The sequence below is a fragment of the Mustela putorius genome, unplaced genomic scaffold, assembly GCF_011764305.1.
Source record: "Mustela putorius furo isolate JIRA1106 unplaced genomic scaffold, ASM1176430v1.1 tig00003845_pilon_pilon_pilon, whole genome shotgun sequence".
NCBI classification, from domain to species: Eukaryota; Metazoa; Chordata; class Mammalia; order Carnivora; family Mustelidae; genus Mustela; species Mustela putorius.
The window spans coordinates 56,268,963-56,284,724 of NW_025421998.1; the positions used below are offsets into that span (position 1 = coordinate 56,268,963).

At 46.5% G+C, this 15,762-nt stretch overlaps 1 protein-coding gene across 7 annotated transcripts in view; it reads right to left on the minus strand.

The window, feature by feature from the left end:
• OSBPL3 (oxysterol binding protein like 3) overlaps nucleotides 1-14,747 on the minus strand; it is a 179,290-nt gene extending 164,543 nt beyond the window's left edge. For 5 of the 7 annotated variants that reach the window (XM_004743312.3, XM_004743309.3, XM_004743310.3 and 2 more), the window contains exon 1: nucleotides 12,880-13,012. The gene's annotated coding sequence lies outside the window, so the exon portion shown is untranslated. Of the gene's footprint in view, nucleotides 1-12,627; nucleotides 12,727-12,879; nucleotides 13,013-14,393 lie in introns of those variants that run through there. The other 2 variants (XM_004743308.3, XM_004743307.3) reach the window with 2 other exon arrangements.
• Between the last annotated feature and the right edge of the window lie 1,015 nt (nucleotides 14,748-15,762).

Sequence of the window (15,762 nt, forward strand, 5' to 3'; positions counted from 1 at the left end):
ATTTTCCCCAACTATGCAACAAGGTTAACACCTTTCCTGACTACCTCACAGTGTTATTTTGTTGTGAGAAGCAAAGTAGATCAATGTGATATAGAAATGTGGAAATACCCTAAAAATTATGGTTATGATAACCTGGCCATGATGATAACCAGAATTCTCCGGTCCTTTCCCAAGTCAGAGCAGACGCTGGGCTGTCAAGACTCAGTCTTCTGCCTACTGAACCAATGTTTGGATTTTCAAAGCGGTACCCAGGCCAGCAGCAGCAGCATCACCTGAGAACCTGTTAGAAATGCAGAATCTCGAGCCCCACCACAGATCCACTATATCAGAAACTCTAGGGCTTGGGGAACAGCAAGCTGTGTTTGAAAAGGCCCTGCAGATCATTCTGGAGCTGCTGGAGCTTGGAACCATCGCCCCAGAGAAAATGACAGATCTTGGGGATAACTGTGAGTCCCAATCAAATGGGCCACATTCCTCCAGCTGGCTTCCTTCCCCATTAGCAACCCCATGGCTCCATCTCCTCCGGAGTCCCCTTCACCTCTACCAATTCTCCCACAACTCCTCTGAGAGCATGGAGGAGACACAGTACTAGCCGCAGGGAGGTGCACAAGGCCATGATATGCTAAGCATCAGTGTGAGCTAAGTAGCTAGAACAAGACACAAGAACGTGGCTTTATTTGGCCCAACTAATCTGTCAAGTTCTTAGCAATGAGGGAAATCAGGGCACCCCTCAGGACCATTCTGTCAAACAGTTTATCAATACCCAGATTCCAACATTCTGTCCTTCTGGTCCCAGGCCTTAGTCAGACAAGGTGTCTTCATCTGTGCCTCAGAAAAGGCAGACACCCATCCACGCTTATCTGCAAACACCCGTGAAAATAAAACCTTGGGATGCCAGAGAACCAAAGAGATTTCCAGGCCCTTAAACCAGGAACAAATGGTGCAGCACTGAAAGTAACATACCAACTGGAATGCTACTAGAAAAACAGGAATTGCAAGTCAGGAGTACGTACAGCTCCTTAGCAGGTCTGCACCAAGAAGCCCATGCAATTCTTTCTCTGAACCACGTTTAGGCCACAGCTGCCACCCCTTTCCTTTTTGACTCAATACTGGCATTATTCCTAAGGATATACATACAGTAAACATCAGACAGGATGGGGCTTGAAAAAGATGGAGAGAAACACCTAATTAGGGCAAACCGTACGCTGTCTGTGTACATGTACATTGACAAGGTAAAAAAAAAAAACTGCCCACACAGAGTCTCTCTGAAGAACAGAGGCACGGCCGCTTGGGTCTTAAGACAGGAAGACGATGTCTCAGCACAGCTCATAAATAAAACATTAGCGTAAAAATATATGCCGGCCAGTAATCCTTCTCTTCATTCACTTCCACTTTCCTTATTCCCCATCGACAGCCTCCTGGAATATAGAGGCTGTAGCCCATAATTTACTGACAGATGAAAGAAAAAAGATAAACGATATGCCATCACATAGGCAAACTGACCAAGAGTCAGAAAACCGACTAAGTGCGAGCTGGTACTAGCCCCACACTTCCAGTCTGCAGGGACCCCAAACACCTGTCCTTAGAGCCACCAACATGATCCAGCTTGAAGTTTGACCATAACTTCTCCTGTCTCCCACCATCCCTCCTCCCCACCAAGGAACACCAAGTAACTTCTCCAGTAAGAGAGCATTTATACTGATGAAAGTATATTCCAATTTTTACAACATTCTGTGGCTCCCAGCTGCAGAGGCCGGGGTACTGCCTTGCCCTCAAGCTCCCCGGAACTGCTACCTTCCAGCTACATCAGACAGCACCTCTTCCAGCCCTTGCTCAACCTCCCCTTGGCCTAAAATGTCTTGATCTTTATGATCTTACCATATTTCAAGGTCCTGCTCTGTTCACATCTCTCCTGCACCAGAAGCTCTCTCCTGGTTTATTCTTTGGAATTACTCACCTGATTCACTGGCAATCTGGAAAGCAACATTCCCGCTGCCACCACCACTGGGTGGCTGCAAGAAGGAAATTAAGTGATGTTCTTTCAAAAAGTACTGAGAAGACTGCCTCACTTTTTGTAGATAATCCATTAAAGGAAGCTACTACTATTATCAGTTTATGGTCCTCCGTCTTCGGACGAGTTGCCCTTCCCCGACCTACCTCTTAGCCGGCCTTCCGCAAAGGACCACATGCATCTATTCCCTCACCTTCTCTCATGAGATCCACCCAAACGGTTGTACAGGTTGAGCCTCCCTTGGAAACCTCAACTGCCACAATTTCTAGCCTGGCTGACTCACAGAGGTGATTACCAGCCTCGCCCTCTCCTCTGAGTTACCCGCTGGACATTTCCAGTGATGCCAGCCAGACACTTCAAGCTTAGCATGTTCAAACCCAAAAGCTTTCCTTTTCCCTAAAATCTATTCAATCTTCCTATTTTCCCTTAGAGCATTCATGGCACCTTAAATAACACCGTCACGTATGCCTGAAACTCTAAAGTTCCTTTATGTGTTTGCTTTAATATTTACTGCACAATAACACACTGATGTGGAACAAAACTCAAGAGGTACGATTTCAATCCTGAGCGCACCTGTCCTTTTCCCACCACTCTCCCTTTCTCGGGGCATCTGACGTTACCAACCTCTTGTGCATGCTTCAAAAGATACTTTATATGTATGATCCACAGTGGGTACATGTTTATCACAGTGGGTAAATGTTTATCAACCAGTTGTCTGGAAAAGCAAAAACAAAAACAAAAGCCCTGATTTGTTGCCTATTGTCTTGAAAGTTTCAATCCATGTGGAATTTATCTTTCTGGAAGGTATGATGTAAGGCTCCAACTTTTTTTTTTTTTTTTTTTTTTTTCTCAAATAGGCAGAGAGGCAGGCAGAGAGGAGGAAGCAGGCTCTCCACGGAGCTCGATCCCAGTACCCTGGGATCATGACCTGAGCCAAAGACAGAGGCTTTAACCCACTGAGCCACCCAGGCGCCCCATAAGGCTCCAACTTTTATATCTGTTGGTACCAACGCCGGTTATTATCTCCCACAGAATCATCTTTGCCTTCTCCCTCAATGTCCCCACACCCCCTATCCCTGCCCAGATCACCAGAATACCTAGGGCCTGTCATTCTAACCTTCCAATATTTCTGAGTTGTCTTTCTCCTTTCTTCTCCATTGTCACCACTCCAGGTCAGGCTCACCGTGCTTGTGTTCCGAACCTCGGACCTTCTCCACCAGCACTAGGATACTTCCTCTAAGAGGGCTCCCGCCATGTCCCCTCTGTATTCCCTGTCTACAGAATAAAATCCAAACCCTCCCGGGGATTCAGGACCCCTCTCTGTTCTCATATCCTTTCACTTTCCCCATTTAAAACCATTCTTATCATCACTCTGGAAGTTTCCTCATTCCTCAAAATGCTACAGCCCTGACTCACCCTGCATTCGCTGTAGGATGTGCTTTCTACCTAGCCCTCTGTTCCCGTCCTTCACCCTATGCATCCTTTGAGGCTTGACTCAAATGCCCACTTCTCCGCGAAAGCGCCTCCATGCTCCTCCAACCTGACAATACTGTGTTCCCAGCCGGCACCCACCCCTTCTTGTCTCTCACAATTTTGCCTTTACATCTGCGTCCTGGAATGACTGTCCCCTGAGAGCAGCACTGTACCAATTTTTTCATGCTTCCTGCTTCTAGGTAGCCCCTTATACACAATAAATTGTTTTTAAAAATGAAAATGCCTTTGTGTGCATCAGAATCACCCAAAGGACTTACAAAAATTCGGATTGCTGGGTCCACTGGTAGAGAATCAGAAGTTTCAGCAGGTCTGGGCGAAGGCCCAAGAATCTGCATTTCTAAAGAGTTCCCAGGGAATGCTGACACAGCAAATCCTGGAACCCACTTTGAAAACTACTGTCTCAGACCATACCTCAAACCTCAAACTGAAGGCCTTGAGAAACATAGGTCCAAAAATCTCATGGGGGAGGAAATCTTCTGAATTATTTAGATATAGGTAGATCTCATCCTGTCCTCCCAGTTGGGCTTAAAAAGGTGGTGAATGGCCCATGGCCACAGAGGCAGAGACACTGCTGGGATGGCACCCATCTGCTGATTCTCTGGCTCCTGGTCCAGGGCTCTCCCCACACCAAGGGGCCCTCTGGTCAAGGATCTGGCAGGAGAAGCAGAATGATCAGATTGCATGCTGGTTCACTTTTTCCCCTCTGTGACTGTCAGTAAACTACCTAAGCCTCTCCAGGCCTATGACAACCAGGGGTTCTCTGAGAGGAAGAGGAAGTCGAAGGCAAAGTCAAGGAAGTCAAAGAAACCAACTTGGCAAATGAAACCCCCAAAAAAATATTTTGGAAAAACACCAGAGTTATGAGCACACTAGGAAGTCACACACATGAGTCGTCTTTCTAAACCCAGCTTTATTTAGTCAGAATGCAAAGTTAATCCTAATTCTAAAGCAAGTTGAGGATTCCAAACTCAGTGACATTTCACCATGTGATTAAACTTGGCTTCTTACACAGCACACAGAGCAGAACATAAGACAGGCCACACAACAAACACATAACAGAGGAGTATAGGAAGTTAAGAAAGCAAACATGCAGTCTGTGGGCACGCAGTTGAGATAAGGCCTGGCTCTGGTCTGGTCTGGGTCAGCTCTCGGCAGTTAACTGCTTCTTATGTTCAAGCAGGAAGGATCCATTCTGCTGAGATCAATCCGGCAAGCCTTACTGGCAGCTGCCTTTTTCACATGGTCAGACATAGAGGGGTCAGGTCTGGAGAGTCTTGATGCCCCCCCACTTTTTTAAAGACTTTTATTACAGAGGGGGGACATAAGCAGGGGGAGTAGCAGACAGAGGGAAGAGGAGAAGCAGGCTCCCTGCTGAGCAGAGACCAGATGTAGGGCTTGATTCCAGGGCCCTAAGCTCAAGGCAGATGCTTAACCACCTAACCAACTGAGCTACCCAGGCGTCCCAATCCTCCCCTTATCGTGGGATTGAATGGGTCTCTGCCCCAGTAGACCTCCTCTGGTTCAGTTCCTTATCAGTCCCAGGGAGTCAGCTGACATGGGTAGCGGAGGTATCTTCTGTCTGCAGTACCTTTAACTGCTTGCCTCATTGATAACACACTCTCCTTGACATGAGAGTCTCCATTTTGCTCGCCACAACCAGCTTAATTAGGAGGAGCTGACAGGCAAGCCCTGGCACAGCTGCACAGGAATGGAAGCCAGACCACAACCATGTGGCACAGACAGGCATGATCTAGTCAGGACACACCCTCAGCAGCAGAACCTCCACAGCCCTTGGCATTGGACCCAGAGTCCAGCCTGGCTCGCAGGGCCACCCGGGGTCCAAGAGAATGGAGCCCTTGTTCTGGTCTCAGCAAACCAGATGCAAAGAAGTGATTCCTCAAATGGAAATCAGGAAGGGTGAGTGGGTGCTGGACAACCAAAGAACCAGTAATGGCTCCCCAGCTTTGGTCACTGGCAAACTGAGACGATGACAGCCACCTCCCAAGTTATCCAAAGATCTAAGGGGTCTGCGGCACCCAGCAAGGGCTTCTGTTACTAGCTGCCACTGCTGTTTCCATTACTTGGTAATTATCATCACTGCCTTTCAAGGCAGCATGGCTCCCCATTCCCTAAGGATGCCAACAGGCTCCAAAGGACACCTTAGTTAATCCCATATGCACTAGAACTCTGCTTGAAGCAGCTCTGAACACATGAGAAAAACCCAAGTGGGTCTTCCCTATATTCTTGGAGGCCTTCAAATACCCCAGACTTATGGCAGCTCAGCTACTAGACAATGAGCTACTTTGGAATTAGAACCAGCAAGTGATTTTCAGCTACTTTCGTGGCTATGCTAGAGAACAGGTTGTTTTATCTCGTTCAATTTCAGTTACAAAGGCGGTAAAAACTCAACTTCGGATTCAATTCCCAGAAGCAAATAAACCTGTGTAGCATCATAGAAAGCAATTCAAAAGTTCAAAAGAAACACTGAATTCCTCTTCCCACTCAGTTCCACCTGGCCTCCCCTCCCGCAACGCAAGCAGCAAAAAGACACAAATAGGGCAGGGTTTTGCTTCGGTCATCCTCTGAGGATTCCCAGCCCCGTTCTCTTTCTCCTCCTTCGTTAGACAATCAGCAGCCTGAATCATGACCTACAGAAAAATGGAACTTTTCTCCCCAGAGTCCCAATTACAATCCAGACTCGGTTCCCTTTGAGCCACAAAGCCCCACTGTAATTAACAAATTCTCTGTGACTGTGTTAATATCTCCCTTCCCTATCTAAACTGTAAGCTTCTTGAAGGGAGGTTCCACATCTGTTTATTCATTACCACATCCCCAGTACATAGTCTGGCACCCGACACAGTGTGCGTCCTCAATAAATACTTCTTATGTATGAGAGCAGAAATCCCACTCCCATTTTCATTCCAGGGAGGCATTTACTTCAAGTTTAATAATGTTTGTGAGATTTAAAAAATAATATTATGTAGCTTTTGCTTTGAAACATTTCAGATCACTGTCTACCACAATCAATTTGGGAAAGAAAAATGTGTTTTATAGAAGTTAAACTATGAAGTTCTTCATAGTTAAACTATGAAGAAAGAAAACAAGTATGGGAATCTTCAATGGTACTACATTTTAATATGTAAGTGGAGAAACATTATATGGAGAAAAGTGTTTGACACAAACACTTTTTAAAAAGATTTTATTTATTCATTTGAGAGGGAAAGAGAGAGCACAAGCAAGGGGAGAGGCAGAGGGAGAAGCAGACTCCCCTGATACGGGCTGACAGGGGGTTCGAACCTAGGACCTGGAGATTGTGACCTAAGCTGAAGGCAGACGCTTAACCACATAATCCCGGAGTCCTGGGATCGAGCCCCGCATAGGGCTCTCTGCTCAGCAAGGACCCTGATTCCCTTCCTCTTTCTCTGCCTGCCTCTCTGCCTACTTGTGATCTCTGTCTGTCAAATAAATAAATAAAATCTTTAAAAAAAAATCAGATTTTAACATGTTAACTGTAGAGAGTAAACAAAATAATAAATCTGATTTTATATGGACAGTTACAGATCCTTTGATGATCTCTTGGGCTGTTCGTCGCAATTTGATTCTGTTCTACTTACATTAAAGCTATTTTTCAATTCACGTCCACTCTCTGTGAGGAAACACAGACATCCAGAAACTGACATAATGCTCCTCTAAAGAAATTTTATATGAAAGCAATGTGCTTCTCAGCCATAAATCCACTTATTATTATTTAAGCATCATACTCTGCTCATATTCCAGGGGTCTTGGGGAGCCTAGAAACAATCGCATTCTGACTCATAAACAAACAGATTTAGGCAGAGTGATTATAAATCAAGTCCAGAAAAATTCAATTTCAGGGTATAAACACTGTGAGTAAGAACAATGACATTACCATTGCATTTTCTCTATTTTTCCAAGATGAGGGAAATATTTCATCAACTTTAAAACAAAAGAATCAGATAAATCACTAAAGGAACAAGTCCCTCATGCTGCTGTCAAAGAGGTTTTATTGTCAAAGAGGTTTTAAATGCCCACACAGGTGAAGCAAGCCCAGGAATGACACTGCAAGCCCATTTGTTATTAAGCTTCTACAAAGACTCATCTCCAAACAAATCAGTATTTCTCAATCTTTTCCTATAAGAGGGGTCATTTATAAAAAACATTTTACTTCAGACTTCTAAAAAAAAAATCAAATGTCTTTGATTTTAACTTATTTTGCAAAATCTCAGATATATGTAAAAGTATACAGCACTTCCCAACACTGAAAGTCAGTGTCCCAACAGAAAGGTAGTATGTCTCATATATGTAATTTTAATTTTTAAGTAGCCAATTAAAAAAAGTAAAAGGAAACAGGTGAAATTGGTTTTAATTATATATCACTGTAGTATGTCCAAACCAGCATCATTTGAACATAGAAACAAAAATTGAGATGATTTTACGTTCTTTTTCGTCCTACCTCTTCGAAACTCAGCCTATATGTTACACTTGTCACACATTGCAATAAGGATTCACTGTATTTCAAGTGCTCAGCAGCCACACATGGCCAATGGCCACCCTAGTCAACAGCAAATATAGAAAACAGTATTTTAAAAAACCCATGAATTCATCACCCAGCTTCAGTCATCACTACTGTTTCCCTCTAAACTTCCTGCCTAACTGCAGATTATTCTGAAGCAAATGCTTAAAAAATTGTAACACTGCATCCATGTTCAAATTTCCTTATCTTCTTTTTTAGCAGTTGTACAGTTGCTCAGATTGGGATCTAAACAATCAATCACAAGGATCACTTTTTAATGACATTGTTTGAGGACACTGATGTAACAGGAGCTATACTTTTGGTAAAATGCTCCTTTCACTCACATGTTTCTTACACATCTATCTTGTGCCAAACACTGCTCTAGCCCCAAGACAGGACAATAAACAAGACTCAAGGGACTTATGGTTTAGTTCCTGACTGCACATTAGGACCACTCAAGGAGGCTTTACTAAGCAAAACCAATCCCATCAAAGGGCAAATGGATAAATAAAACACGGCATTACGTACATCAAGGAGGTGGTAAGGCAATTAAAAGAATGAAGTACTGGGGTGCCTGGGTGGCTCAGTGGGTTAAGCCTCTGCCTTTGGCTCAGGTCATGATCCCAGGGTCCTGGGATCGAGCCCCACATTGGGCTCTCTGCTTGGCGGGGAGCCTGCTTCCCCCCCCGCCTCTCTCTCTACTTGTGATCTGTCAAATAAATAAATAAAATCTTAAAAAAAAAAAATGGGGAAGGAATGAAAGGAACAGAGTTCTAAAGAAAGAAATCCACATACTCAAAGGTCAGAAACTGAACTGGGGACTCACACTTTTTTTTTTTTTTTAAAATGCTGTAAGAGATTGAGTTCAAAGAGATTATTCTGGCAGAAGTGGCTTATGAGTTCAGCCTTGAAAGACTTGAGTTTTTCACAGTAAAAACAGTGAAAGAGCTTTCTAGGCAACAGGAGTGTAGGTGCAAAGGCAAAATGCTCCATTGCTGAAAAAAGTTCAGGCTGCCTGTGCACAGGGCTGGGGAATGAAGGGTCAAGGTGGGCACTGAGCCCAGGCTGCCCGATCCAGACTCTAGGCTAAGGGCTCCAGGTTCAAATGGGGACAGAAAGGACCTGGGTTTTTGGTCTCAGATCCATCTAGTCTTAGCTGTAAAGCAGCCTCATCTGGAGTACAATTTTTACTATCCTCACCTGGGTATAAATATAGTGCCTACCCAGGGCACCTGGGTGGCTCAGTCAGTTATGCGTCTGCCTTCGGCTCAGGTCATGATCCCAGGGTCCTGGGATGGAGCCCCACATCAGGCTCACCAGCGGCGGTGGGGGAGGAGGGAGGTCTGCTTGTCCCTCTCTCTCTGGCCCTCCTCCAAACACATGCTTTCTTCCTCTCTCCCTCTCTCTCATAAATAAATAAAATCTTTAAAAATAATCTAAAAAATAATCACAGTGCCTACTCTGGTGTTGCTCTGAGAGTTAAAGGAATAACTCACACAAGACGGTACAGCACAAGAAGTGTGGCAGCACTGCTTTTATTAATTTCATTATTATTAACTATATAAGCCACACAGGAACTCTGAACAACATAATGACAGCACTTAAAGAATTCACCTGACTGTGACATACAGGAAAGCCTGAGAGAGGAGCATCCACCTGTAAATAACGTTAGCACCGTGTGCAGATGTCCCTAAGACCCTGTATCGATCATGGTGCAGGGGCAACAGGAAAGGATCGATCGATATGAAAGGTGCTGAGGAGGATAGCGCCAAGAATTGGGGTACACATGAGCGTGGCCTGAACACTAGTGATCGGGAACTCAAGAGGGAATTTTCCAGAAGAGAGAGCTCAGAAGCTAATGAAGAAGATGCAGACAGAAGAGAAATTTACAGGGAACTACAAACAACTCTCAATTATCCATGGAAGGCTCTTTCAGCTGAACAGCTTCCATCCTCCTCTGTACGCACACTCCCATTACTTCTGTGGGTATTCTAGGTTGGAGGGCTCCCCAACCCTCCCTGGAGTACTCCTGAAATGGAATTAACAATTTAAAAACATAGCACTTCAAAAAAGCACATTATAAATAAAATTGGATTATTCAGACCCTCATGTAAGGGGAAAACGTTATACTACCCCCTAAAACTGGAATAGAAGTGTGGGGGGTAAGGATCACAAATTCCTGTCCACCTCTATTTTGCCATTAGCCCTTTAGGTGGTAACCATGAAACTCTTATTTAACTTCTCCTTGCCCTCAGTTTCCTACAAGAATACAAAAAGCTGGAACGTAGTTATTTTACTAAAAGGTTGCTGCAGAAGCATTTAGAATTAGCTGTAGTTTCTGATTCTCCTCAGTTCTACACATGGAAAAAGAACAACTAGCTGGCTTTCCAGAACTTTCCTTAAGGGACATATAGCATTACTGCATTCAGAATTCATTTACCATAATGGGTAAAACCCAACGGATTTCTCTTTAGATTTCGGTAAAAGTTTCAATGTAAGTGAAATTATTTCCTTTCCTCCTTATTAAAAGTCCCCCATCTACCAAGCCCACAAACCATAAACTCAACCACAAAAATCAATGGCAGTAAGAGTCTCAACAATTCAGAAAACTATACAACTAGACACTTGATACCAGCAGCGGTAAATTTACAGCCCAACCTCACATGCTTTTAACTCATCATTGGACTCCATCGTTAACAACTAATTAAATCATGGGAGCAGGAGAGATTTCGTATCATGGAAGGAGCTAAGATTCAGAGTCAGAAAGACTATTAACAAAATCTAGCTCAGCAATTTAGTATTGATGGGGCAAGTTCTTGAACCTAGGCTGCAGTTTCTTGATCTGAAAAACAGAGACAACCTCAAAACACTGCCTATATGATGGTAAAGATTGAATGAGATAACGCAACCTTTGGCAGCTTGCTAGGGTGTAGCTACAATGTAACTACTAGCTAGCATCGAAACTCTATCTCAATAATGATAAAGCACCAAATATTCTTTTGACTAAGCAATAGTTTTTATTATAAATAAAGCTAAACATCTATTGGTTGTAATAGTGAAAATCGTATTTTACTTTCTTGGATGTGGTCCAGCACAACAGAAAATGAACTTGAATTTTAGTTCTGCCAGGATAATCTTGGGGAAATTGGCTAACCTGCTAGAGCCTCAATTTCCCATCTGCTTAGAAATACCTAGCTAATAGGGGTGCTGGGTGGCTCAGCTGGTTAAGCCACTGCCTTTGGCTCTGGTCATGATCCCAGAGTCTGGGAATCAAGTCCTGCGCTAGGCTTCCTGCCCCATGGGGAGTCTGCTTCTCCTTCTGACCTTCTCCCCCTCATGCTCTCTCTCACCCTCAAATAAAATCTTAAAAAAAAAAAAAAAACTAGCTAATAACAAGACTATGATAATGTTTAATGAGCTAATCTATATAAAGTTCCAGCACATATCGATTTCTTATTAAGTACTCAATCTATAGCAGTTACTGGTATTTGCTAATTTTCCAAATAGGAAAAAAAAAAAAAAAAATACCGGATAAGTGACCATGAAAATCAAACCCAGGTATGAAGTCACCTTTCTTCATATTTTACACAGAAGTTCTTATTCATTTATTTCATAATTTTTTCTTGCATATCTACTGTGTGTCAGGCACTATTGTTGACTTGGGGGGTGGAGTGATGAACAAGACAGATAGGGTGTTTGCTTTCCTGGAACTTCCATTCTAGTGGAGGAAAGCAGACAGTAAACAGCCCAAGGAGATAATTTCTGAGAGAAAGGAGTGCTATGAGGAACACCAAAAAGGATGAGTGCCAGCACGCTAGGGGGTGAGGGGGAGTGTTTAAAATAGTCATTTAGCTAGGGTGCATTTCAACCCAGGCCTGCCTGATTGGTGTCCCTTGGCCAGAAGGGAGAACCTCACCTTGTATGAGGCTTAGATATAGAGTGGGAATGATCAGAAGTCAGGCCTACATCTTTACCTCTGTAAAGATACAGCTGCAGCTTAAAATATTTATAAACGCCCAACCCAGTTCTCAAACTGTGAGGGTCAGTGCAATATCGGGGAGGGGGGTGATGGAGGGAGCTTCAGATGCGCCTTAGCACAGTTCCCAGACAGGCCAAAAGCGACAACTTCAGAGTCCCCTCAGCTCCGGGTCCCGACTGAGACTGATGCTTTGTGAGATGGAGAAGGAAGAGTACAAGTGTGCACAAGGTGGCCGGCAAGTTGCATTAACGAAGGAGGGCGGCTTGCCCCGGTAAGAAATAAATATCTGGACGATCTACTACAATGCCCTGCAGAGACTCCAGAGGCTGCAAACGTTTCCTAGGGCGGGCGCTGGGACGCCCAAGGGGCGGGTGCCCCTGGCGGGGAGAACTGGGAGTGGGGCAATCCGAGCAATGGGATGCAGGCAAGCGGGCGCCTGCAAGCACGCCCCATCCCGCGGATGTGGCCAAGCCTTGCGCTCGGCCCATTTTACACAGGTTTCCTGTGCCTCTCGCCCCGGCGCCGCGCCTCTTGGCTGCCCAGGACTACCTCTCCTCTCCCAACCCTCGGGCGCCCGGACTCAGGCTTCTGCGCTCCGCGTTTTCTCACCGTCAGTCCCGGTCAAACCGTCCCCTTCGGAGCAGGACCCGGGTCCTACCTCCCCGGAGCCTGGCGCCGGCCGCGATAGCCATCTCCCCTGCTCGGGGCTGCCCCAGGAGCCGGTTCTTCCCTGGGCGACAGGAGACAGACCCTGCTCGCACGGCGACTGGTGGCGTCCCCCACATCGCAGCCCTTGCGAGCGCGCACCGCCCTTGGCCCCCACCACCCCAGAACCATTCTGCCGGGCGTCCCAGCGCTCACCTGCACGCTCCGCCGCCGGGGACACCGCCTAGTTCTCTGGTGTGCGGCTCCGGGCTTCGTCCGCAGACCCGGGAGGAGGCAAAGCCCGCTTCTCCCGTCCCCCCGGCAACGCGCAGCAGACAGTTCCCGTGCCAGCCGCAGGAGACCGAGGCACTCGTGGATGGGCACTCGTGGAAGGACAGCGGGGCCGGAGCCCGCGCCGCGTACTGGCCGCCTTGCGCTGGGGTTCCCCCCTGCGCTGCGCTGCCTCGCTCGAAGGCGCTGCGGCCGCACGGCCAGTTCCCGGTACTTTGCCCAGAACTTCGCGCGCCGCCAGTAGAGTAGCCGGAGGAGCTGCACGAGGGGCGGGGACGAGGAGGAGGAGCCTGTGGCCGCCCTGGGGGCGGAGCCACTTGGGGGGGGCGGGGAGAGCGGCTGAGTGACCACAATCTCACCAATGAGGAGTCGACCCTGAGGAAGAAGGTGGAGCGACGCCCTGGGAAGGAGCGAGCGTATTCCATGACGCCGTCATGGCAGTTGGGACTCCGGTTTCCGGCAAGATGGGAGAGTAGGAGGGAGAGGAGAGCTGCAGCAGCGTCGCAAAGGAGCTACTGGCAGGCTAGCCGTAGGAGCTTAATAAATGTTCCTCGAGTGGCATTGCCAGGGAGAAGCGAGGGCGGCGCGGGAGGGGCTGGTCTAAGGAGACGGTTCCAGGGGACACACGTGCGAACGGGCAAAGAGGACTCGACCTCTTGAGAAGTCAGAGGCAAAGGAGGGCAGGGGGACGTAGTGAAGGGAGGGTTGCAGGCATCGGGTGGCGACGGACAGAATCGGCGTGGGTCACCCGCCCAAGACTGTGACCCTAACATCCAGAGGCAGTGGGTGCAGATTCGTGCCGGGGTGCCAGGAGAGGACTTAAGGGGAGTGTGGTCGTTTTGTTAGGCTGTTCGTGTGCAAGAGGGAAGGGAGAAAGAGCATCATAGTTAAACTGCTGGAGCTCCTTGAGGGACAAGGAAATCCACCGGACTTCACTGCTCACTCGCTCCTCCGCCTCCTTCGATCCTACCAAGAACGCTGCAGCTAATCACCTGGGGCTAGTTTGGAGACTGCGGAGGTGTCGAGGGCCGCAGGTGGCTGGGTGGAAAGGAAATTAACCTCTACTGGGCGCCTACTGTGTGCGCCTGGAACAGATGCGGGCTCCGCTTCAGTGATGATGGCACACCAGGTTCCTGCTCTCAAGGAGCTGAGCTTTTAAGGGGAAGCACACCATAAACAAGAACATACATAAATATAAACAAACGAGTAAATGCGATGATCTATGAGCACGGGGGTAATTGCTGTGCGGAGTTTTCATTTCATAAGTAGGCATTGGGAGTTTCGAAGTGTTCTGAGGGTCTCTTGGCGGAGGTGGCTTCTGTGCAGGTTCCTGAACCAGGGAAAGGAGCTACCACACCTCAGTCTCCAAAAAGGCGTTCCAAGCAAAGGAAATGGAATATGCAAGGTATTTAACCTCCCCAAAGACCCAACTAACCTACCTGACCCAGCTGCCCAACGAGTGTGATTCGCTGGGCTTGGTGCTCCCCACAGAATAGAGGCTCCAAAATGTTAAATTCCAGCGCCGCGTATCACTTGTGGCACTGGAGGCATTTCCAGTCTCCCAGCTAGCCCCATATTGACGTTTCTAAGTCTCCCGCCAGAGCCACTCTATTCACATTTAATTCACCGCGTTCCATCTTCTGCTTTCTGGAACTATCCCTGTCGCGGAATGTCTGGGACTGTAGTTTGGAACCTGGCAGGCGGCTTAGCGAGGGCGGGAGGATCCGGACACGCTGCAGAATGAACTCACTGAAAGCTGCCCGCGTCGCATACACGGAAAAACTTAGTGGAGAAGATCTAAAATCTAATGACTCCAGAATTCTTCAGTCACCCCTCCCGCACCCCAGGAACGCCAGCTGGACGAACATGCCTGGGAGGTGCCCGGACCACTCAAAATGAATTCAAGCACCTTGCCCACGCCCAGCCTGGAGTGCCTGAGCAGCTCAGAGTTTGTTTTCCCAACCCTTCCATTTTTCGGTAATTCTTCTCTAGGAGAGAAGCTCGCTCTTTCCTCCCCCTTCAAGCCCTTTTTTCTTTCTTTTTTTCATTTTCACTCTCCACCTCCCACTCTTCACCCTGTTTCATTAGCATTCTTTGGTTTGTTGTGGGGTTGGTTGGTTTGTTTTTTCCTGCAGGAGACAAGCCTTTAATCCTAAAGGAAGTTATTTGCATAGGATTTTATTGTTGAAACTAGCAAACCGGTTCTTGGCTTTTTCTTCAATTTCTTCCAAATAACCAAGTGCGTCTATTTGTTTTTTCTATTTGTACTTGAAGCGGTTAATTTGACGGGATGTGAGAGTTATTCATATTCATATTGTGCTTTGCCTCCAAGGAAAAAAGGAATTGTACTGTGCCTTTTCATAGTTTCATTTCCTCTTCTCCTAAATAAGCTTCCAGGCTCACGAGCTCCCAAAAACAAGAGGAAAAAAAATGAAAGCTGAATCCCATGCAGAGCTAATTATTCTTGAAATCTCATTAATGTCCTAAATTAGCTTTCTCCTCGGAGTTTTATTTTAAATCAAGGACCCGAATGTCTCCTCTGGTGGAGATCAATGGTTCTATAGTAGGAGTTTCTGAAGACCCTCTTTGAACTGTTGAACAAATACTTTTTCTCTTTGGAAACATACCCACCACAGTGGGAATTTTTCAGAGTTGTCTGAATGTTCTAAACCTCTGAAATTCATAATTGGTAAGCAAATGTCTCTCAAATGTACATATTTAGATGGTAAAGGAAGCTGATGGTAATAGTATGTCATGATGGGGAAGTCCAGAGGCCTCTCGAGTCAGACTACCTGGGTTCCTGTCCCT